This window comes from Paramormyrops kingsleyae, chromosome 4 (assembly GCF_048594095.1).
Source record: "Paramormyrops kingsleyae isolate MSU_618 chromosome 4, PKINGS_0.4, whole genome shotgun sequence".
Classification (NCBI taxonomy): Eukaryota; Metazoa; Chordata; class Actinopteri; order Osteoglossiformes; family Mormyridae; genus Paramormyrops; species Paramormyrops kingsleyae.
The window spans coordinates 46,482,810-46,501,917 of record NC_132800.1 but is presented as its reverse complement, the minus strand read 5'-3'; the positions used below and the strand labels follow the sequence as shown (position 1 = coordinate 46,501,917).

The window sequence follows — 19,108 nt, the reverse complement described above, 5'->3', positions numbered from 1 at the left end:
TCATTTCACAAAGTATCTTTATTTGTACAACGACGGCAGTCCCCGCCCACTTTTGCAGAAAGTACTCGTAGCAATCGCATACAACTCACCGCTTTCTTCCTCATTTTAATAACGACTTTCTCAAAGACATCTTGACATCAATGCCGCATCGATGTCTGCTCTTTTCTCGGTGCGACTCTCAATAAACCCTCAACTGAAAACAAAAGGGCTGATTCTGGCCGCTTCCCTCGCTTACGCCCATACTGTTTCGACTGCGCCCGATCTCGTCTGATCTCGGAAGCTAAGCGGGGCCGGGCTTGGTTAGTACTTGGTTGGGAGACTGCCTGGGATTGCTAAGTGCCGTAAACTTTTTCTTACTTTCACTTTTTCCAGAGGGCCCTGCGTCTTGCCACGAATTGAACGATGTCACTCCCCTTTCATTTCACAAATTACCTTTATTTGTACAACGACGGCAGTCCCAGCCCACTTTTGCAGAAAGTACTCGTAGCAATCGTATACAACTCACCGCTTTCTTCCTCATTTTAAGAACGACTTTCTCAAAGACATCTTGACATCAATGCCGCATCGACGTCTGCTCTTCTCTCGGTGCGACTCTCAATAAACCCTCAACTGAAAACAAAAGTGCTGATTCTGGCAGCTTCCCTCGCTTACGGCCATACTGTTCCGACTGCGCCCGATCTCGTCTGATCTCGGAAGCTAAGCGGGGCCGGGCTTGGTTAGTACTTGGTTGGGAGACTGCCTGGGAATACCAATTGCCGTAAGCTTTTTCTTAGTTTCACCTTATCCAGAGGGCCCTGCGTCTTGCCACGAATGTAAAGCTGTCACTCCCCTATCATTTCACAAAGTATCTTTATTTGTACAACGACGGCAGTCCCCGCCCACTTTTGCAGAAAGTACTCGTAGCAATCGCATACAACTCACCACTTTCTTCCTCATTTTAATAACGACTTTCTCAAAGACATCTTGACATCAATGCCGCATCGACGTCTGCTCTTCTCTTGGTGCGACTCTCAATAAACCCTCAACTGAAAACAAAAGGGCTGATTCTGGCCGCTTCTCTCGCTTACGGCCATACCGTTCCGACTGCGCCCGATCTCGTCTGATTTCGGAAGCTAAGCGGGGCCGGGCTTGGTTAGTACTTGGTTGGGAGACTGCCTGGGATTGCTAAGTGCCGTAAACTTTTTCTTACTTTCACTTTTTCCAGAGGGCCCTGCGTCTTGCCACGAATGTAAAGATGTCACTCCCCTTTCATTTCACAAATTACCTTTATTTGTACAAAGACGGCAGTCCCCGCCCACTTTTGCAGAAAGTACTCGTAGCAATCGTATACAACTCACCGATTTCTTCCTCATTTCAATAACGACTTTCTCAAAGACATCTTGACATCAATGCCGCATCGACGTCTGCTCTTCTCTCGGTGCGACTCTCAATAAACCCTCAACTGAAAACAAAAGTGCTGATTCTGGCCGCTTCCCTTGCTTACGGCCATACCGTTCCGACTGCGCCCGATCTCGTCTGATCTCGGAAGCTAAGCGGGGCCGGTCTTGGTTACTACTTGGTTGGGAGACTGCCTGGGAATACCAAGTGCCGTAAGCTTTTTCTTAGTTTCACCTTATCCAGAGGGCCCTGCGTCTTGCCACGAATGTAAAGCTGTCACTCCCCTATCATTTCACAAAGTATCTTTATTTGTACAACGACGGCAGTCCCCGCCCACTTTTGCAGAAAGTACTCGTAGCAATCGCATACAACTCACTGCTTTCATCCTCATTTTAATAACGACTTTCTCAAAGACATCTTGACATCAATGCCGCATCGACGTCTGCTCTTCTCTTGGTGCGACTCTCAATAAACCCTCAACTGAAAACAAAAGGGCTGATTCTGGACGCTTCCCTCGCTTACGGCCATACCGTTCCGACTGCGCACGATCTCGTCTGATCTCGGAAGCTAAGCGGGGCCGGGCTTGGTTAGTACTTGGTTGGGAGACTGCCTGGGATTACCAAGTGCCGTAAGCTTTTTCTTACTTTCACCTTATCCAGAGGGCCCTGCGTCTTGCCACGAATGTAAAGATGTCACTCCCCTTTCATTTCACAAATTACCTTTATTTGTACAATGACGGTAGCCCACTTTTGCAGAAAGTACTCGTAGCAATCGAATACAACTCACCGCTTTCTTCCTCATTTTAAGAACTACTTTCTCAAAGACATCTTGACATCAATGCCGCATCGACGTCTGCTCTTCTCTCGGTGCGACTCTCAATAAACCCTCAACTGAAAACAAAAGGGTTGATTCTGGCCACTTCCCTTGCTTACGGCCATACCGTTCCGACTGTGCCCGATCTCATCTGATCTCGGAAGCTACGCGGGGCCGGGCTTGGTTAGTACTTGGTTGGGAGACTGCCTGGGATTACCAAGTGCCGTAAGCTTTTTCTTACTTTCACTCTATCCAGAGGGCCCTGCATCTTGCCACGAATATAAAGATTTCACTCCCCTTTCATTTCACAAATTACCTTTATTTGTACAATGATGGCAGTCCCCGCCCACTTTTGCAGAAAGTACTCGTAGCAATCGTATACAACTCACCGCTTTCTTCCTCATTTTAATAACGACTTTCTCAAAGACATCTTGACATCAATGGCGAATCGACGTCTGCTCTTCTCTCAGTGCGACTCTCAATAAACCCTCAACTGAAAACAAAAGGGCTGATTCTGTCAGCTTCCCTCGCTTACGGCCATACCGTTCCGACTGCGCCTGATCTCGGAAGTTAAGCGGGGCCGGGCTTTGTTAGTACTTGGTTGGGAGACTGCCTGGGATTACCAAGTGCCGTAAGCTTTTTCTTACTTTCACTTTATCCAGAGGGCCCTGCGTCTTGCCACGAATTGAAAGATGTCACTCCCCTTTCATTTCACAAATTACCTTTATTTGTACAACGACGGCAGTCCCCGCCCACTTTTGCAGAAAGTACTCGTAGCAATCGCATACAACTCACCGCTTTCTTCCTCATTTTAAGAACGACTTTCTCAAAGACATCTTGACATCAATGCCGCATCGACGTCTGCTCTTCTCTCGGTGCGACTCTCAATTAACCCTCAACTGAAAACAAAAGTGCTGATTCTTGCCGCTTCCCTCGCTTACGGCCATACCGTTCCGACTGCGCCCGATCTCGTCTGATCTCGGAAGCTAAGCGGGGCCGGGCTTGGTTAGTACTTCGTTGGGAGACTGCCTGGGATTACCAGGTGCCTTAAGCTTTTTCTTACTTTCACTTTATCCAGAGGGCCCTGCGTCTTGCCCCGAATGTAAAGATGTCACTCCCCTTTCATTTCACAAATTAATTTTATTTGTACAACGACGGCAGTCCCCGCCCACTTTTGCAGAAAGTACTCGTAGCAATCGCATACAACTAACCGCTTTCTTCCTCATTTTAATAACGACTTTCTCAAAAACATCTTGACATCAATGCCGCATCGACGTCTGCTCTTCTCTCGGTGCGACTCTCAATAAACCTTCAACTGAAAACAAAAGGGCTGATTCTGGCCGCTTCCCTCGCTTACGGCCATACCGTTCCGACTGCGCCCGATCTCGTCTGATCTCGGAAGCTAAGTGGGGCCGGGCTTGGTTAGTACTTGGTTGGGAGACTGCCTGGGAATACCAATTGCCGTAAGCTTTTTCTTAGTTTCACCTTATCCAGAGGGCCCTGCGTCTTGCCACGAATTGAAAGATGTCACTCCCTTTTCATTTCACAAAGTATCATTATTTGTACAACGACGGCAGTCCCCGCCCACTTTTGCAGAAAGTACTCGTAGCAATCGCATACAACTCACCGCTTTCTTCCTCATTTTAATAACGACTTTCTCAAAGACATCTTGACATCAATGCCGCATCGACGTCTGCTCTTCTCTCGGTGCGACTCTCAATAAACTCTCAACTGAAAACAAAAGGGCTGTTTCTGGCCACTTCCCTCGATTACGGCCATACCGTTCCGACTGCGCCCGATCTCCTCTGATCTCGAAGGTAAGCGGAGCCGGGCTTGGTTAGTACTTGGTTGGGAGCCTGCCTGGGATTACCAAGTGCCGTAAGCTTTTTCTTACTTTCACCTTATCCCGGGGGCCCAGCGTATTGCCACGAATGTAAAGATGTCACTCCCCTTTCATTTCACAAATTACCTTTATTTGAACAAAGACGGCAGTCCCCACCCAATTTTGCAGAAAGAACTCGTAACAATCGTATACAACGACTTTCTCAAAGACATCTTGACATCAATGCCGCATCGACGTCTGCTCTTCTCTCGGTGCGACTCTCAATAAACCCTCAACTGAAAACAAAAGTGCTGATTCTGGCCGCTTCCCTCGCTTACGGCCATACCGTTCTGACTGCGCCCGATCTCCTCTGATCTCGAAGGTAAGCGGAGCCGGGCTTGGTTAGTACTTGGTTGGGAGCCTGCCTGGGATTACCAAGTGCCGTAAGCTTTTTCTTACTTTCACTTTATCCCGGGGGCCTTGCGTCTTGCCACGAATGTAAAGATGTCACTCCCCTTTCATTTCACAAATTACCTTTATTTGAACAAAGACGGCAGTCCCCGCCCAATTTTGCAGAAAGTACTCGTGGCAATCGTATACAACTCACCGCTTTCTTCCTCATTTTAATAACGACTTTCTCAAAGACATCTTGACATCAATGCGGCATCGACGTCTGCTCTTCTCTCGGTGAGACTCTCAATAAACCCTCAACTGAAAACAAAAGTGCTGATTCTGGCCGCTTCCCTCGCTTACGGCCATACCGTTCCGACTGCGCCCGATCTCGTCTGATCTCGGAAGCTAAGCGGGGCCGGGCTTGGTTAGTACTTGGTTGGGAGACTGCCTGGGAATACCAAGTGCCGTAAGCTTTTTCTTAGTTTCACCTTATCCAGAGGGCCCTGTGTCTTGCCACGAATGTAAAGCTGTCACTCCCCTATCATTTCACAAAGTATCTTTATTTGTACAACGACGGCAGTCCCCGCCCACTTTTGCAGAAAGTACTCGTAGCAATCGCATACAACTCACCGCTTTCTTCCTCATTTTAATAACGACTTTCTCAAAGACATCTTGACATCAATGCCGCATCGATGTCTGCTCTTTTCTCGGTGCGACTCTCAATAAACCCTCAACTGAAAACAAAAGGGCTGATTCTGGCTGCTTCCCTCGCTTACGGCCATACTGTTTCGACTGCGCCCGATCTCGTCTGATCTCGGAAGCTAAGCGGGGCCGGGCTTGGTTAGTACTTGTTTGGGAGACTGCCTGGGATTGCTAAGTGCCGTAAACTTTTTCTTACATTCACTTTTTCCAGAGGGCCCTGCGTCTTGCCACGAATTGAACGATGTCACTCCCCTTTCATTTCACAAATTACCTTTATTTGTACAACGACGGCAGTCCCAGCCCACTTTTGCAGAAAGTACTCGTAGCAATCGTATACAACTCACCGCTTTCTTCCTCATTTTTAGAACGACTTTCTCAAAGACATCTTGACATCAATGCCGCATCGACGTCTGCTCTTATCTCGGTGCGACTCTCAATAAACCCTCAACTGAAAACAAAAGGGCTGATTCTGGCCGCTTCCCTCGCTTATGGCCATACCGTTCCGACTGCGCCCGATCTCGTCTGATCTCGGAAGCTAAGCGGGGCCGGGCTTGGTTAGTACTTGGTTGGGAGACTGCCTGGGATTACCAAGTGCCGTAAGCTTTTTCTTACTTTCACCATATCCAGAGGGCCCTGCGTCTTGCCACGAATGTAAAGATGTCACTCCCCTTTCATTTCACAAATTACCTTTATTTGTACAATGACGGTAGCCCACTTTTGCAGAAAGTACTCGTAGCAATCGAATACAACTCACCGCTTTCTTCCTCATTTTAAGAACTACTTTCTCAAAGACATCTTGACATCAATGCCGCATCGACGTCTGCTCTTCTCTCGGTGCGACTCTCAATAAACTCTCAACTGAAAACAAAAGGGCTGTTTCTGGCCACTTCCCTCGATTACGGCCATACCGTTCCGACTGCGCCCGATCTCCTCTGATCTCGAAGGTAAGCGGAGCCGGGTTTGGTTAGTACTTGGTTGGGAGCCTGCCTGGGATTACCAAGTGCCGTAAGCTTTTTCTTACTTTCACCTTATCCCGGGGGCCCTGCGTCTTGCCACGAATGTAAAGATGTCACTCCCCTTTCATTTCACAAATTACCTTTATTTGAACAAAGACGGCAGTCCCCACCCAATTTTGCAGAAAGAACTCGTAACAATCGTATACAACGACTTTCTCAAAGACATCTTGACATCAATGCCGCATCGATGTCTGCTCTTCTCTCGGTGCGACTCTCAATTAACCCTCAACTGAAAACAAAGGTGCTGATTCTGGCCGCTTCCCTCGCTTACGGCCATACCGTTCTGACTGCGCCCGATCTCGTCTGATCTCAGAAGCTAAGCGGGACCGGGCTTGGTTAGTACTTGGTTGGGAGACTGCTTGGGATTACCAAGTGCCGTAAGCTTTTTCTTAGTTTCACTTTATCCTGAGGGCCCAGCGTCTTGCCACGAATGTAAAGCTGTCACTCCCCTATCATTTCACAAAGTATCTTTATTTGTACAACGACGGCAGTCCCCGCCCACTTTTGCAGAAAGTACTCGTAGCAATCGCATACAACTCACCGCTTTCTTCCTCATTTTAATAACGACTTTCTCAAAGACATCTTGACATCAATGCCGCATCGATGTCTGCTCTTTTCTCGGTGCGACTCTCAAAAAACCCTCAACTGAAAACAAAAGGGCTGATTCTGGCCGCTTCCCTCGCTTACGGCCATACTGTTTCGACTGCGCCCGATCTCGTCTGATCTCGGAAGCTAAGCGGGGCCGGGCTTGGTTAGTACTTGGTTGGGAGACTGCCTGGGATTGCTAAGTGCCGTAAACTTTTTCTTACTTTCACTTTTTCCAGAGGGCCCTGCGTCTTGCCACGAATTGAACGATGTCACTCCCCTTTCATTTCACAAATTACCTTTATTTGTACAACGACGGCAGTCCCAGCCCACTTTTGCAGAAAGTACTCGTAGCAATCGTATACAACTCACCGCTTTCTTCCTCATTTTAAGAACGACTTTCTCAAAGACATCTTGACATCAATGCTGCATCGACGTCTGCTCTTCTCTCGGTGCGACTCTCAATAAACTCTCAACTGAAAACAAAAGGGCTGTTTCTGGCCACTTCCCTCGATTACAGCCATACCGTTCCGACTGCGCCCGATCTCCTCTGATCTCGAAGGTAAGCGGAGCCGGGCTTGGTTAGTACTTGGTTGGGAGCCTGCCTGGGATTACCAAGTGCCGTAAGCTTTTTCTTACTTTCACTTTATCCCGGGGGCCTTGCGTCTTGCCACGAATGTAAAGATGTCACTCCCCTTTCATTTCACAAATTACCTTTATTTGAACAAAGACGGCAGTCCCCGCCCAATTTTGCAGAAAGTACTCGTGGCAATCGTATGCAACTCACCGCTTTCTTCCTCATTTTAATAACGACTTTCTCAAAGACATCTTGACATCAATGCCGCATCGACGTCTGCTCTTCTCTCGGTGCGACTCTCAATAAACCCTCAACTGAAAACAAAAGTGCTGATTCTGGCCGCTTCCCTCGCTTACGGCCATACCGTTCCGACTGCGCCCGATCTCGTCTGATCTCGGAAGCTAAGCGGGGCCGGGCTTGGTTAGTACTTGGTTGGGAGACTGCCTGGGAATACCAAGTGCCGTAAGCTTTTTCTTAGTTTGACCTTATCCAGAGGGCCCTGCGTCTTGCCACGAATGTAAAGCTGTCACTCCCCTATCATTTCACAAAGTATCTTTATTTGTACAATGACGGCAGTCCCCGCCCACTTTTGCAGAAAGTACTCGTAGCAATCGCATACAACTCACCGCTTTCTTCCTCATTTTAATAACGACTTTCTCAAAGACATCTTGACATCAATGCCGCATCGATGTCTGCTCTTTTCTCGGTGCGACTCTCAAAAAACCCTCAACTGAAAACAAAAGGGCTGATTCTGGCCGCTTCCCTAGCTTACGGCCATACTGTTTCGACTGCGCCCGATCTCGTCTGATCTCGGAAGCTAAGCGGGGCCGGGCTTGGTTAGTACTTGGTTGGGAGACTGCCTGGGATTGCTAAGTGCCGTAAACTTTTTCTTACTTTCACTTTTTCCAGAGGGCCCTGCGTCTTGCCACGAATTGAACGATGTCACTCCCCTTTCATTTCACAAATTACCTTTATTTGTACAACGACGGCAGTCCCAGCCCACTTTTGCAGAAAGTACTCGTAGCAATCGTATACAACTCACCGCTTTCTTCCTCATTTTAAGAACGACTTTCTCAAAGACATCTTGACATCAATGCCGCATCGACGTCTGCTCTTCTCTCGGGGGGACTCTCAATAAACTCTCAACTGAAAACAAAAGGGCTGTTTCTGGCCACTTCCCTCGATTACAGCCATACCGTTCCGACTGCGCCCGATCTCCTCTGATCTCGAAGGTAAGCGGAGCCGGGCTTGGTTAGTACTTGGTTGGGAGCCTGCCTGGGATTACCAAGTGCCGTAAGCTTTTTCTTACTTTCACTTTATCCCGGGGGCCTTGCGTCTTGCCACGAATGTAAAGATGTCACTCCCCTTTCATTTCACAAATTACCTTTATTTGAACAAAGACGGCAGTCCCCGCCCAATTTTGCAGAAAGTACTCGTGGCAATCGTATACAACTCACCGCTTTCTTCCTCATTTTAATAACGACTTTCTCAAAGACATCTTGACATCAATGCGGCATCGACGTCTGCTCTTCTCTCGGTGAGACTCTCAATAAACCCTCAACTGAAAACAAAAGTGCTGATTCTGGCCGCTTCCCTCGCTTACGGCCATACCGTTCCGACTGCGCCCGATCTCGTCTGATCTCGGAAGCTAAGCGGGGCCGGGCTTGGTTAGTACTTGGTTGGGAGACTGCCTGGGAATACCAAGTGCCGTAAGCTTTTTCTTAGTTTCACCTTATCCAGAGGGCCCTGTGTCTTGCCACGAATGTAAAGCTGTCACTCCCCTATCATTTCACAAAGTATCTTTATTTGTACAACGACGGCAGTCCCCGCCCACTTTTGCAGAAAGTACTCGTAGCAATCGCATACAACTCACCGCTTTCTTCCTCATTTTAATAACGACTTTCTCAAAGACATCTTGACATCAATGCCGCATCGATGTCTGCTCTTTTCTCGGTGCGACTCTCAATAAACCCTCAACGGAAAACAAAAGGGCTGATTCTGGCTGCTTCCCTCGCTTACGGCCATACTGTTTCGACTGCGCCCGATCTCGTCTGATCTCGGAAGCTAAGCGGGGCCGGGCTTGGTTAGTACTTGTTTGGGAGACTGCCTGGGATTGCTAAGTGCCGTAAACTTTTTCTTACATTCACTTTTTCCAGAGGGCCCTGCGTCTTGCCACGAATTGAACGATGTCACTCCCCTTTCATTTCACAAATTACCTTTATTTGTACAACGACGGCAGTCCCAGCCCACTTTTGCAGAAAGTACTCGTAGCAATCGTATACAACTCACCGCTTTCTTCCTCATTTTAAGAACGACTTTCTCAAAGACATCTTGACATCAATGCCGCATCGACGTCTGCTCTTATCTCGGTGCGACTCTCAATAAACCCTCAACTGAAAACAAAAGGGCTGATTCTGGCCGCTTCCCTCGCTTATGGCCATACCGTTCCGACTGCGCCCGATCTCGTCTGATCTCGGAAGCTAAGCGGGGCCGGGCTTGGTTAGTACTTGGTTGGGAGACTGCCTGGGATTACCAAGTGCCGTAAGCTTTTTCTTACTTTCACCATATCCAGAGGGCCCTGCGTCTTGCCACGAATGTAAAGATGTCACTCCCCTTTCATTTCACAAATTACCTTTATTTGTACAATGACGGTAGCCCACTTTTGCAGAAAGTACTCGTAGCAATCGAATACAACTCACCGCTTTCTTCCTCATTTTAAGAACTACTTTCTCAAAGACATCTTGACATCAATGCCGCATCGACGTCTGCTCTTCTCTCGGTGCGACTCTCAATAAACTCTCAACTGAAAACAAAAGGGCTGTTTCTGGCCACTTCCCTCGATTACGGCCATACCGTTCCGACTGCGCCCGATCTCCTCTGATCTCGAAGGTAAGCGGAGCCGGGTTTGGTTAGTACTTGGTTGGGAGCCTGCCTGGGATTACCAAGTGCCGTAAGCTTTTTCTTACTTTCACCTTATCCCGGGGGCCCTGCGTCTTGCCACGAATGTAAAGATGTCACTCCCCTTTCATTTCACAAATTACCTTTATTTGAACAAAGACGGCAGTCCCCACCCAATTTTGCAGAAAGAACTCGTAACAATCGTATACAACGACTTTCTCAAAGACATCTTGACATCAATGCCGCATCGATGTCTGCTCTTCTCTCGGTGCGACTCTCAATTAACCCTCAACTGAAAACAAAGGTGCTGATTCTGGCCGCTTCCCTCGCTAACGGCCATACCGTTCCGACTGCGCCCAATTTCATCTGATCTCGGAAGCTAAGCGGGGCCGGGCTTGGTTAGTACTTGGTTGGGAGACTGCCTGGGATTACCAAGTGCCTTAAGCTTTTTCTTACTTTCACTTTATCCCGAGGGCCCTGCGTCTTGCCCCGAATGTAAAGATATCACTCCCCTTTCATTTCACAAATTAACTTTATTTGTACAACGACGGCAGTCCCCGCCCACTTTTGCAGAAAGTACTCGTGGCAATCGTATACAACTCACCGCTTTCTTCTTCATTTTAAGAACGACTTTCTCAAAGACATCTTGACATCAATGCCGCATCGACGTCTGCTCTTCTCTCGGTGCGACTCTCAATAAACCCTCAACTGAAAACAAAAGTGCTGATTCTGGCCCCTTCCCTCGCTTACGGCCATACCGTTCTGACTGTGCCCGATCTCGTCTGATCTCAGAAGCTAAGCGGGACCGGGCTTGGTTAGTACTTGGTTGGGAGACTGCTTGGGATTACCAAGTGCCGTAAGCTTTTTCTTAGTTTCACTTTATCCCGAGGGCCCAGCGTCTTGCCACGAATGTAAAGCTGTCACTCCCCTATCATTTCACAAAGTATCTTTATTTGTACAACGACGGCAGTCCCCGCCCACTTTTGCAGAAAGTACTCGTAGCAATCGCATACAACTCACCGCTTTCTTCCTCATTTTAATAACGACTTTCTCAAAGACATCTTGACATCAATGCCGCATCGATGTCTGCTCTTTTCTCGGTGCGACTCTCAATAAACCCTCAACTGAAAACAAAAGGGCTGATTCTGGCCGCTTCCCTTGCTTACGGCCATACTGTTTCGACTGCGCCCGATCTCGTCTGATCTCGGAAGCTAAGCGGGGCCGGGCTTGGTTAGTACTTGGTTGGGAGACTGCCTGGGATTGCTCACTTTTGATTGATCACTTTTTCCAGAGGGCCCTGCGTCTTGCCACGAATTGAACGATGTCACTCCCCTTTCATTTCACAAAGTATCTTTATTTGTACAACGACGGCAGTCCCCGCCCACTTTTGCAGAAAGTACTCGTAGCAATCGCATACAACTCACCGCTTTCTTCCTCATTTTAATAACGACTTTCTCAAAGACATCTTGACATCAATGCCGCATCGACGTCTGCTCTTCTCTCGGTGCGACTCTCAATAAACCCTCAACTGAAAACAAAAGTGCTGATTCTGGCCGTTTCCCTCGCTTATGGCCATACCGTTCCGACTGCGCCCGATCTCGTCTGATCTCGGAAGCTAAGCGGGACCGGGCTTGGTTAGTACTTGGTTGGGATACTGCTTGGGATTACCAAGTGCCGTAAGCTTTTTCTTACTTTCACTTTATCCCGAGGGCCCAGCGTCTTGCCACGAATGTAAAGCTGTCACTCCCCTATCATTTCTCAAAGTATCTTTATTTGTACAACGACGGCAGTCCCCGCCCACTTTTGCAGAAAGTACTCGTAGCAATCGCATACAACTCACCGCTTTCTTCCTCATTTTAATAACGACTTTCTCAAAGACATCTTGACATCAATGCCGCATCGATGTCTGCTCTTTTCTCGGTGCGACTCTCAATAAACCCTCAACTGAAAACAAAAGGGCTGATTCTGGCCGCTTCCCTCGCTTACGCCCATACTGTTTCGACTGCGCCCGATCTCGTCTGATCTCGGAAGCTAAGCGGGGCCGGGCTTGGTTAGTACTTGGTTGGGAGACTGCCTGGGATTGCTAAGTGCCGTAAACTTCTTCTTACTTTCACTTTTTCCAGAGGGCCCTGCGTCTTGCCACGAATTGAACGATGTCACTCCCCTTTCATTTCACAAATTACCTTTATTTGTACAACGACGGCAGTCCCAGCCCACTTTTGCAGAAAGTACTCGTAGCAATCGTATACAACTCACCGCTTTCTTCCTCATTTTAATAACGACTTTCTCAAAGACATCTTGACATCAATGCCGCATCGACGTCTGCTCTTCTCTCGGTGCGACTCTCAATAAACCCTCAACTGAAAACAAAAGGGCTGATTCTGGCCGCTTCCCTTGCTTACGGCCATACCGTTCCGACTGCGCCCGATCTCGTCTGATCTTGGAAGCTAAGCGGGGCCGGGCTTGGTTAGTACTTGGTTGGGAGACTGCCTGGGAATACCAAGTGCCGTAAGCTTTTTCTTAGTTTCACCTTATCCAGAGGGCCCTGCGTCTTGCCACGAATTTAAAGATGTCACTCCCCTTTCATTTCACAAAGTATCTTTATTTGTACAACGACGGCAGTCCCCGCCCACTTTTGCAGAAAGTACTCGTAGCAATCGCATACAACTCACCGCTTTCTTCCTCATTTTAATAACGACTTTCTCAAAGACATCTTGACATCAATGCCGCATCGATGTCTGCTCTTCTCTCGGTGCGACTCTCAATTAACCCTCAACTGAAAACAAAAGTGCTGATTCTGGCCGCTTCCCTCGCTAACGGCCATACCGTTCCGACTGCGCCCGATTTTGTCTGATCTCGGAAGCTAAACGGGGCCGGGCTTGGTTAGTACTTGGTTGGGAGACTGCCTGGGATTACCAAGTGCCGTAAGCTGTTTCTTACTTTCAACTTATCCAGAGGGCCCTGCGTCTTGCCACGAAAGTAAAGATGTCACTCCCCTTTCATTTCACAAAGTATCTTTATTTGTACAACGACGGCAGTCCCCGCCCACTTTTGCAGAAAGTACTCGTAGCAATCGTATACAACTCACCGCTTTCTTCCTCATTTTAAGAACGACTTTCTCAAAGACATCTTGACATCAATGCCGCATCGACGTCTGCTCTTCTCTCGGTGCGACTCTCAATAAACCCTCAACTGAAAACAAAAGGGCTGATTCTGGCCGCTTCCCTCACTTACGGCCATACCGTTCCGACTGCGCCCGATCTCGTCTGATCTTGGAAGCTAAGCGGGGCCGGGCTTGGTTAGTACTTGGTTGGAAGACTGCCTGGGATTACCAAGTGCCGTACGCTTTTTCTTAGTTTCACCTTATCCAGAGGGCCCTGCGTCTTGCCACGAATGTAAAGATGTCACTCCCCTTTCATTTCACAAATTACCTTTATTTGTACAACGATGGCAGTCCCAGCCCACTTTTGCAGAAAGTACTCGTAGAAATCGTATGCAACTCACCGCTTTCTTCCTCATTTTAAGAACGACTTTCTCAAAGACATCTTGACATCAATGCCGCATCGACGTCTGCTCTTCTCTCGGTGCGACTCTCAATTAACCCTCAACTGAAAACAAAAGTGCTGATTCTGGCCGCTTCCCTCGCTTACGGCCATACCGTTCCGACTGCGCCTGATCTCGTCTGATCTCGGAAGCTAAATGGGACCGGGCTTGGTTAGTACTTGGTTGGGAGACTGCTTGGGATTACCAAGTGCCGTAAGCTTTATCTTACTTTCACTTTATCCCGAGGGCCCAGCGTCTTGCCACGAATGTAAAGCTGTCACTCCCCTATCATTTCACAAAGTATCTTTATTTGTACAACGACGGCAGTCCCCGCCCACTTTTGCAGAAAGTACTCGTAGCAATCGCATACAACTCACCGCTTTCTTCCTCATTTTAATAACGACTTTCTCAAAGACATCTTGACATCAATGCCGCATCGATGTCTGCTCTTTTCTCGGTGCGACTCTCAATAAACCCTCAACTGAAAACAAAAGGGCTGATTCTGGCGGCTTCCCTCGCTTACGGCCATACTGTTTCGACTGCGCCCGATCGCGTCTGATCTCGGAAGCTAAGCGGGGCTGGGCTTGGTTAGTACTTGGTTGGGAGACTGCCTGGGATTACCAAGTGCAGTAAACTTTTTCTTACTTTCACTTTTTCCAGAGGGCCCTGCGTCTTGCCACGAATTGAACGATGTCACTCCCCTTTCATTTCACAAATTACCTTTATTTGTACAACGACGGCAGTCACAGCCCAGTTTTGCAGAAAGTACTCGTAGCAATCGTATACAACTCACCGCTTTCTTCCTCATTTTAAGAACGACTTTCTCAAAGACATCTTGACATCAATGCCGCATCGACGTCTGCTCTTCTCTCGGAGCGACTCTCAATAAACCCTCAACTGAAAACAAAAGGGCTGATTCTGCCCGCTTCCCTTGCTTACGGCCATACTGTTCTGACTGCGCCCGATCTCGTCTGATCTCGGAAGCTAAGCGGGGCCGGGCTTGGTTAGTACTTGTTTGGGAGACTGCCTGGGATAACCAAGTGCCGTAAGCTTTTTCTTACTTTCACCTTATCCAGAGGGCCCTGCGTCTTGCCACGAATGTAAAGATGTCACTCCCCTTTCATCTCAAAAATTACCTTTATTTGTACAATGACGGTAGCCCACTTTTGCAGAAAGTACTCGTAGCAATCGAATACAACTCACCGCTTTCTTCCTCATTTTAAGAACTACTTTCTCAAAGACATCTTGACATCAATGCCGCATCGACGTCTGCTCTTCTCTCAGTGCGACTCACAATAAACTCTCAACTGAAAACAAAAGGGCTGATTCTGGCCACTTCCCTCGATTACGGCCATACCGTTCCGACTGCGCCCGATCTCCTCTGATCTCGGAAGCTAAGTGGAGCCGGGGTTGGTTAGTACTTGGTTGGGAGACTGCTTGGGATTACCAAGTGCCGTAAGCTTTTTCTTACTTTCACTTTATCCCGAGGGCCCAGCGTCTTGCCACGAATGTAAAGCTGTCACTCCCCTATCATTTCACAAAGTATCTTTATTTGTACAACGACGGCAGTCCCCGCCCACTTTTGCAGAAAGTACTCGTAGCAATCGCATACAACTCACCGCTTTCTTCCTCATTTTAATAACGACTTTCTCAAAGACATCTTGACATCAATGCCGCATCGATGTCTGCTCTTTTCTCGGTGCGACTCTCAATATACCCTCAACTGAAGACAAAAGGGCTGATTCTGGCGGCTTCCCTCGCTTACGGCCATACTGTTTCGACTGCGCCCGATCTCGTCTGATCTCGGAAGCTAAGCGGGGCCGGGCTTGGTTAGTACTTGGTTGGGAGACTGCCTGGGATTACCAAGTGCCGTAAACTTTTTCTTACTTTCACTTTTTCCAGAGGGCCCTGCGTCTTGCCACGAATTGAACGATGTCACTCCCCTTTCATTTCACAAATTACCTTTATTTGTACAACGACGGCAGTCCCAGCCCATTTTTGCAGAAAGTACTCGTAGCAATCGTATAAAACTCACCGCTTTCTTCCTCATTTTAAGAACGACTTTCTCAAAGACATCTTGACATCAATGCCGCATCGACGTCTGCTCTTCTCTCGGTGCGACTCTCAATAAACCCTCAACTGAAAACAAAAGGGCTGATTCTGGCCGCTTCCCTCGCTTACGGCCATACCGCTCCGACTGCGCCCGATCTCGTCTGATCTCGGAAGCTAAGCGGGGCCGGGCTTGGTTAGTACTTGGTTGGGAGACTGCCTGGGAATACCAAGTGCCGTTAGCTTTTTCTTAGTTTCACCTTATCCAGAGGGCCCTGCGTCTTGCCACGAATTTAAAGATGTCACTCCCCTTTCATTTCACAAAGTATCTTTATTTGTACAATGACGGCAGTCCCCGCCCACTTTTGCAGAAAGTACTCGTAGCAATCGCATACAACTCACCGCTTTCTTCCTCATTTTAATAAAGACGTTCTCAAAGACATCTTGACATCATTGCCGCATCGACGTCTGCTCTTCTCTCGGTGCGACTCTCAATAAACCCTCAACTGAAAACAAAAGGGCTGATTCTGGCCGCTTCCCTCGCTTACGGCCGTACCGTTCCGACTGCGCCCGATCTCGTCTGATATCGGAAGCTAAGCGGGGCTGGGCTTGGTGAGTACTTGGTTGGGAGACTGCCTGGGATTACCAAGTGCCGTAAGCTTTTTCTTACTTTCACTTTATCCCGAGGGCCCAGCGTCTTGCTACGAATGTAAAGCTGTCACTCCCCTATCATTTCACAAATTACCTTTATTTGTACAATGACGGCAGTCCCCGCCCACTTTTGCAGAAAGTACTGGTAGCAATCGTATACAACTCACCGCTTTCTTCCTCATTTTAATAACGACTTTCTCAAAGACATCTTGACATCAATGGCGAATCGACGTCTGCTCTTCTCTCAGTGCGACTCTCAATAAATCCTCAACTGAAAACAAAAGGGCTGATTCTGGCAGCTTCCCTCGCTTACGGCCATACCGTTCCGACTGCGCCCGATCTCGTCTGATCTCGGAAGCTAAGCGGGGCAGGGCTTGGTTAGTACTTGGTTGGGAGACTGCCTGGGATTACCAAGTGCCGTAAGCTTTTTCTTACTTTCACCTTATCCAGAGGGCCCTGCGTCTTGCCACGAATTGAAAGATGTCACTCCCCTTTCATTTCACAAATTACCTTTATTTGTACAACGACGGCAGTCCCCGCCCACTTTTGCAGAAAGTACTCGTAGCAATCGTATACAACTCACCGATTTCTTCCTCATTTTAAGAACGACTTTCTCAAAGACATCTTGACATCAATGCCGCATCGACGTCTGCTCTTCTCTCGGTGCGACTCTCAATTAACCCTCAACTGAAAACAAAAGTGCTGATTTTGGCCGCTTCCCTCGCTTACGGCCATACCGTTCCGACTGCGCCCGATCTCATCTGATCTCGGAAGCTAAGCGGGACCGGGCTTGGTTAGTACTTGGTTGGGAGACTGCTTGGGATTACCAAGTGCCGTAAGCTTTTTCTTACTTTCACTTTATCCCGAGGGCCCAGCGTCTTGCCACGAATGTAAAGCTGTCACTCCCCTATCATTTCACAAAGCATCTTTATTTGTACAACGACGGCAGTCCCCGCCCACTTTTGCAGAAAGTACTCGTAGGAATCGCATACAACTCACCGCTTTCTTCCACATTTTAATAAAGACTTTCTCAAAGACATCTTGACATCAATGCCGCATCGACGTCTGCTCTTCTCTCGGTGCGACTCTCAATAAACCCTCAACTGAAAACAAAAGGGCTGATTCTGGCAGCTTCCCTCGCTTACGGCCATACCGTTCCGACTGCGCCCGATCTCGTCTGATCTCGGAAGCTAAGCGGGGCCGGGCTTGGTTAGTACTTGGTTGGGAGACTGCCTGGGATTACCAAGTGCCGTAAGCTTTTTCTTACTTTCACCTTATCCAGAGGGCCCTGCGTCTTGCCACGAATGTAAAGATGTCACTACCCTTTCATTTCACAAATTACCTTTATTTGTACAAAGACGGCAGTCCCAGCCCACTTTTGCAGAAAGTACTCGTAGCAATCGTATACAACTCACCGCTTTCTTCCTCATTTTAAGAACGACTTTCTCAAAGACATCTTGACATCAATGCCGCATCGACGTCTGCTCTTCTCTCGGTGCGACTCTCAATTAACCCTCAACTGAAAACAAAAGTGCTGATTCTGGCCGCTTCCCTCGCTTATGGCCATACCGTTCTGACTGCGCCCGATCTCATCTGATCTCGGAAGCTAAGCAGGACCGAGCTTGGTTAGTACTTGGTTGGGAGACTGCTTGGGATTACCAAGTGCCGTAAGCTTTTTCTTACTTTCACTTTATCCCGAGGGCCCAGCGTCTTGCCACGAATGTAAAGCTGTCACTCCCCTATCATTTCACAAAGTATCTTTATTTGTACAACGACGGCAGTCCCCGCCCACTTTTGCAGAAAGTACTCGTAGCAATCGCATACAACTCACCGCTTTCTTCCTCATTTTAATAAAGACTTTCTCAAAGACATCTTGACATCAATGCCGCATCAACGTCTGCTCTTCTCTCGTTGCGACTCTCAATAAACCCTCAACTGAAAACAAAAGGGCTGATTCTGCCCGCTTCCCTCGCTTACGGCCATACCGTTCCGACTGCGCCCGATCTCGTCTGATCTCGGAAACTAAGCGGGGCCGGGCTTGGTTATTACTTGGTTGGGAGACTGCCTGGAATAACCAAGTGCTGTAAGCTTTTTCTTACTTTCACCTTATCCAGAGGGCCCTGCGTCTTGCCACGAATGTAAAGATGTCACTCCCCTTTCATTTCACAAATTACCTTTATTTGTACAATGACGGTAGCCCACTTTTGCAGAAAGTACTCGTAGCAATCGAATACAACTCACCGCTTTCTTCCTCATTTTAAGAACTACTTTCTCAAAGACATCTTGACATCAATGCCGCATCGACGTCTGCTCTTCTCTCGGTGCGACTCTCAAAATATCTCTCAACTGAAAACAAACGGGCTGATTCTGGCCACTTCCCTCGATTACGGCCATACCTTTCCGACTGCGCCCGATCTCCTCTGATCTCGGAAGCTAAGCGGAGCCGGGCTTGGTTAGTACTTGGTTGGGAGACTGCCTGGGATTACCAAGTGCCGTAAACTTTTTCTTACTTTCACTTTTTCCAGAGGGCCCTGCGTCTTGCCAGGAATTGAACGATGTCACTCCCCTTTCATTTCACAAATTACCTTTATTTGTACAACGACGGCAGTCCCAGCCCACTTTTGCAGAAAGTACTCGTAGCAATCGTATGCAACTCACCGCTGTCTTCCTCATTTTAAGAAC

At 48.2% G+C, this 19,108-nt stretch overlaps 14 non-coding genes and 31 pseudogenes across 14 annotated transcripts; all 45 read left to right on the top strand.

Moving 5' to 3' along the window:
* The first annotated feature begins 229 nt into the window (after positions 1–229).
* LOC140590369 (5S ribosomal RNA) lies at positions 230–348 on the top strand (annotated as a pseudogene).
* Positions 349–645: 297 nt separating this feature from the next.
* On the top strand, positions 646–764 carry LOC140590010 (5S ribosomal RNA). The gene has a single exon (XR_011991189.1). It is a non-coding gene; the product is annotated as a 5S ribosomal RNA (ribosomal RNA).
* Positions 765–1,061: 297 nt separating this feature from the next.
* LOC140590283 (5S ribosomal RNA) lies at positions 1,062–1,180 on the top strand (annotated as a pseudogene).
* A 297-nt stretch (positions 1,181–1,477) lies between these two features.
* LOC140589954 (5S ribosomal RNA) lies at positions 1,478–1,596 on the top strand. Its single transcript, XR_011991133.1, has one exon. It is a non-coding gene; the product is annotated as a 5S ribosomal RNA (ribosomal RNA).
* A 297-nt stretch (positions 1,597–1,893) lies between these two features.
* On the top strand, positions 1,894–2,012 carry LOC140590088 (5S ribosomal RNA; annotated as a pseudogene).
* A 291-nt stretch (positions 2,013–2,303) lies between these two features.
* LOC140590139 (5S ribosomal RNA) lies at positions 2,304–2,422 on the top strand (annotated as a pseudogene).
* Positions 2,423–2,719: 297 nt separating this feature from the next.
* LOC140590419 (5S ribosomal RNA) lies at positions 2,720–2,828 on the top strand (annotated as a pseudogene).
* A 297-nt stretch (positions 2,829–3,125) lies between these two features.
* On the top strand, positions 3,126–3,244 carry LOC140590206 (5S ribosomal RNA; annotated as a pseudogene).
* A 297-nt stretch (positions 3,245–3,541) lies between these two features.
* Positions 3,542–3,660, top strand: LOC140590016 (5S ribosomal RNA). Its single transcript, XR_011991195.1, has one exon. It is a non-coding gene; the product is annotated as a 5S ribosomal RNA (ribosomal RNA).
* Positions 3,661–3,957: 297 nt separating this feature from the next.
* Positions 3,958–4,075, top strand: LOC140590390 (5S ribosomal RNA; annotated as a pseudogene).
* Positions 4,076–4,344: 269 nt separating this feature from the next.
* On the top strand, positions 4,345–4,462 carry LOC140590374 (5S ribosomal RNA; annotated as a pseudogene).
* Positions 4,463–4,759: 297 nt separating this feature from the next.
* LOC140590719 (5S ribosomal RNA) lies at positions 4,760–4,878 on the top strand. The gene has a single exon (XR_011991556.1). It is a non-coding gene; the product is annotated as a 5S ribosomal RNA (ribosomal RNA).
* A 297-nt stretch (positions 4,879–5,175) lies between these two features.
* On the top strand, positions 5,176–5,294 carry LOC140590340 (5S ribosomal RNA; annotated as a pseudogene).
* A 297-nt stretch (positions 5,295–5,591) lies between these two features.
* LOC140589910 (5S ribosomal RNA) lies at positions 5,592–5,710 on the top strand. Its single transcript, XR_011991089.1, has one exon. It is a non-coding gene; the product is annotated as a 5S ribosomal RNA (ribosomal RNA).
* Positions 5,711–6,001: 291 nt separating this feature from the next.
* On the top strand, positions 6,002–6,119 carry LOC140590415 (5S ribosomal RNA; annotated as a pseudogene).
* Positions 6,120–6,388: 269 nt separating this feature from the next.
* Positions 6,389–6,507, top strand: LOC140590123 (5S ribosomal RNA; annotated as a pseudogene).
* A 297-nt stretch (positions 6,508–6,804) lies between these two features.
* On the top strand, positions 6,805–6,923 carry LOC140590306 (5S ribosomal RNA; annotated as a pseudogene).
* A 297-nt stretch (positions 6,924–7,220) lies between these two features.
* LOC140590422 (5S ribosomal RNA) lies at positions 7,221–7,338 on the top strand (annotated as a pseudogene).
* Positions 7,339–7,635: 297 nt separating this feature from the next.
* LOC140590718 (5S ribosomal RNA) lies at positions 7,636–7,754 on the top strand. Its single transcript, XR_011991555.1, has one exon. It is a non-coding gene; the product is annotated as a 5S ribosomal RNA (ribosomal RNA).
* Positions 7,755–8,051: 297 nt separating this feature from the next.
* LOC140590305 (5S ribosomal RNA) lies at positions 8,052–8,170 on the top strand (annotated as a pseudogene).
* A 297-nt stretch (positions 8,171–8,467) lies between these two features.
* Positions 8,468–8,585, top strand: LOC140590421 (5S ribosomal RNA; annotated as a pseudogene).
* Positions 8,586–8,882: 297 nt separating this feature from the next.
* On the top strand, positions 8,883–9,001 carry LOC140590717 (5S ribosomal RNA). Its single transcript, XR_011991554.1, has one exon. It is a non-coding gene; the product is annotated as a 5S ribosomal RNA (ribosomal RNA).
* Positions 9,002–9,298: 297 nt separating this feature from the next.
* On the top strand, positions 9,299–9,417 carry LOC140590339 (5S ribosomal RNA; annotated as a pseudogene).
* A 297-nt stretch (positions 9,418–9,714) lies between these two features.
* Positions 9,715–9,833, top strand: LOC140589909 (5S ribosomal RNA). The gene has a single exon (XR_011991088.1). It is a non-coding gene; the product is annotated as a 5S ribosomal RNA (ribosomal RNA).
* A 291-nt stretch (positions 9,834–10,124) lies between these two features.
* Positions 10,125–10,242, top strand: LOC140590414 (5S ribosomal RNA; annotated as a pseudogene).
* Positions 10,243–10,511: 269 nt separating this feature from the next.
* LOC140590341 (5S ribosomal RNA) lies at positions 10,512–10,630 on the top strand (annotated as a pseudogene).
* A 297-nt stretch (positions 10,631–10,927) lies between these two features.
* On the top strand, positions 10,928–11,046 carry LOC140590175 (5S ribosomal RNA; annotated as a pseudogene).
* A 701-nt stretch (positions 11,047–11,747) lies between these two features.
* Positions 11,748–11,866, top strand: LOC140590007 (5S ribosomal RNA). The gene has a single exon (XR_011991186.1). It is a non-coding gene; the product is annotated as a 5S ribosomal RNA (ribosomal RNA).
* Positions 11,867–12,163: 297 nt separating this feature from the next.
* LOC140590368 (5S ribosomal RNA) lies at positions 12,164–12,282 on the top strand (annotated as a pseudogene).
* A 297-nt stretch (positions 12,283–12,579) lies between these two features.
* On the top strand, positions 12,580–12,698 carry LOC140589560 (5S ribosomal RNA). Its single transcript, XR_011990739.1, has one exon. It is a non-coding gene; the product is annotated as a 5S ribosomal RNA (ribosomal RNA).
* Positions 12,699–12,995: 297 nt separating this feature from the next.
* On the top strand, positions 12,996–13,114 carry LOC140590276 (5S ribosomal RNA; annotated as a pseudogene).
* A 297-nt stretch (positions 13,115–13,411) lies between these two features.
* On the top strand, positions 13,412–13,530 carry LOC140590313 (5S ribosomal RNA; annotated as a pseudogene).
* Positions 13,531–13,827: 297 nt separating this feature from the next.
* Positions 13,828–13,946, top strand: LOC140590138 (5S ribosomal RNA; annotated as a pseudogene).
* A 297-nt stretch (positions 13,947–14,243) lies between these two features.
* Positions 14,244–14,362, top strand: LOC140590319 (5S ribosomal RNA; annotated as a pseudogene).
* A 297-nt stretch (positions 14,363–14,659) lies between these two features.
* LOC140590169 (5S ribosomal RNA) lies at positions 14,660–14,778 on the top strand (annotated as a pseudogene).
* Positions 14,779–15,069: 291 nt separating this feature from the next.
* LOC140590338 (5S ribosomal RNA) lies at positions 15,070–15,188 on the top strand (annotated as a pseudogene).
* A 297-nt stretch (positions 15,189–15,485) lies between these two features.
* LOC140590183 (5S ribosomal RNA) lies at positions 15,486–15,604 on the top strand (annotated as a pseudogene).
* A 297-nt stretch (positions 15,605–15,901) lies between these two features.
* LOC140589117 (5S ribosomal RNA) lies at positions 15,902–16,020 on the top strand. Its single transcript, XR_011990294.1, has one exon. It is a non-coding gene; the product is annotated as a 5S ribosomal RNA (ribosomal RNA).
* Positions 16,021–16,317: 297 nt separating this feature from the next.
* LOC140590238 (5S ribosomal RNA) lies at positions 16,318–16,436 on the top strand (annotated as a pseudogene).
* A 297-nt stretch (positions 16,437–16,733) lies between these two features.
* Positions 16,734–16,852, top strand: LOC140589708 (5S ribosomal RNA). The gene has a single exon (XR_011990887.1). It is a non-coding gene; the product is annotated as a 5S ribosomal RNA (ribosomal RNA).
* Positions 16,853–17,149: 297 nt separating this feature from the next.
* On the top strand, positions 17,150–17,268 carry LOC140589559 (5S ribosomal RNA). The gene has a single exon (XR_011990738.1). It is a non-coding gene; the product is annotated as a 5S ribosomal RNA (ribosomal RNA).
* Positions 17,269–17,565: 297 nt separating this feature from the next.
* Positions 17,566–17,684, top strand: LOC140589827 (5S ribosomal RNA). Its single transcript, XR_011991006.1, has one exon. It is a non-coding gene; the product is annotated as a 5S ribosomal RNA (ribosomal RNA).
* A 297-nt stretch (positions 17,685–17,981) lies between these two features.
* Positions 17,982–18,100, top strand: LOC140590106 (5S ribosomal RNA; annotated as a pseudogene).
* Positions 18,101–18,397: 297 nt separating this feature from the next.
* On the top strand, positions 18,398–18,516 carry LOC140590323 (5S ribosomal RNA; annotated as a pseudogene).
* A 292-nt stretch (positions 18,517–18,808) lies between these two features.
* Positions 18,809–18,927, top strand: LOC140590108 (5S ribosomal RNA; annotated as a pseudogene).
* The last annotated feature ends 181 nt before the right edge of the window (positions 18,928–19,108 follow it).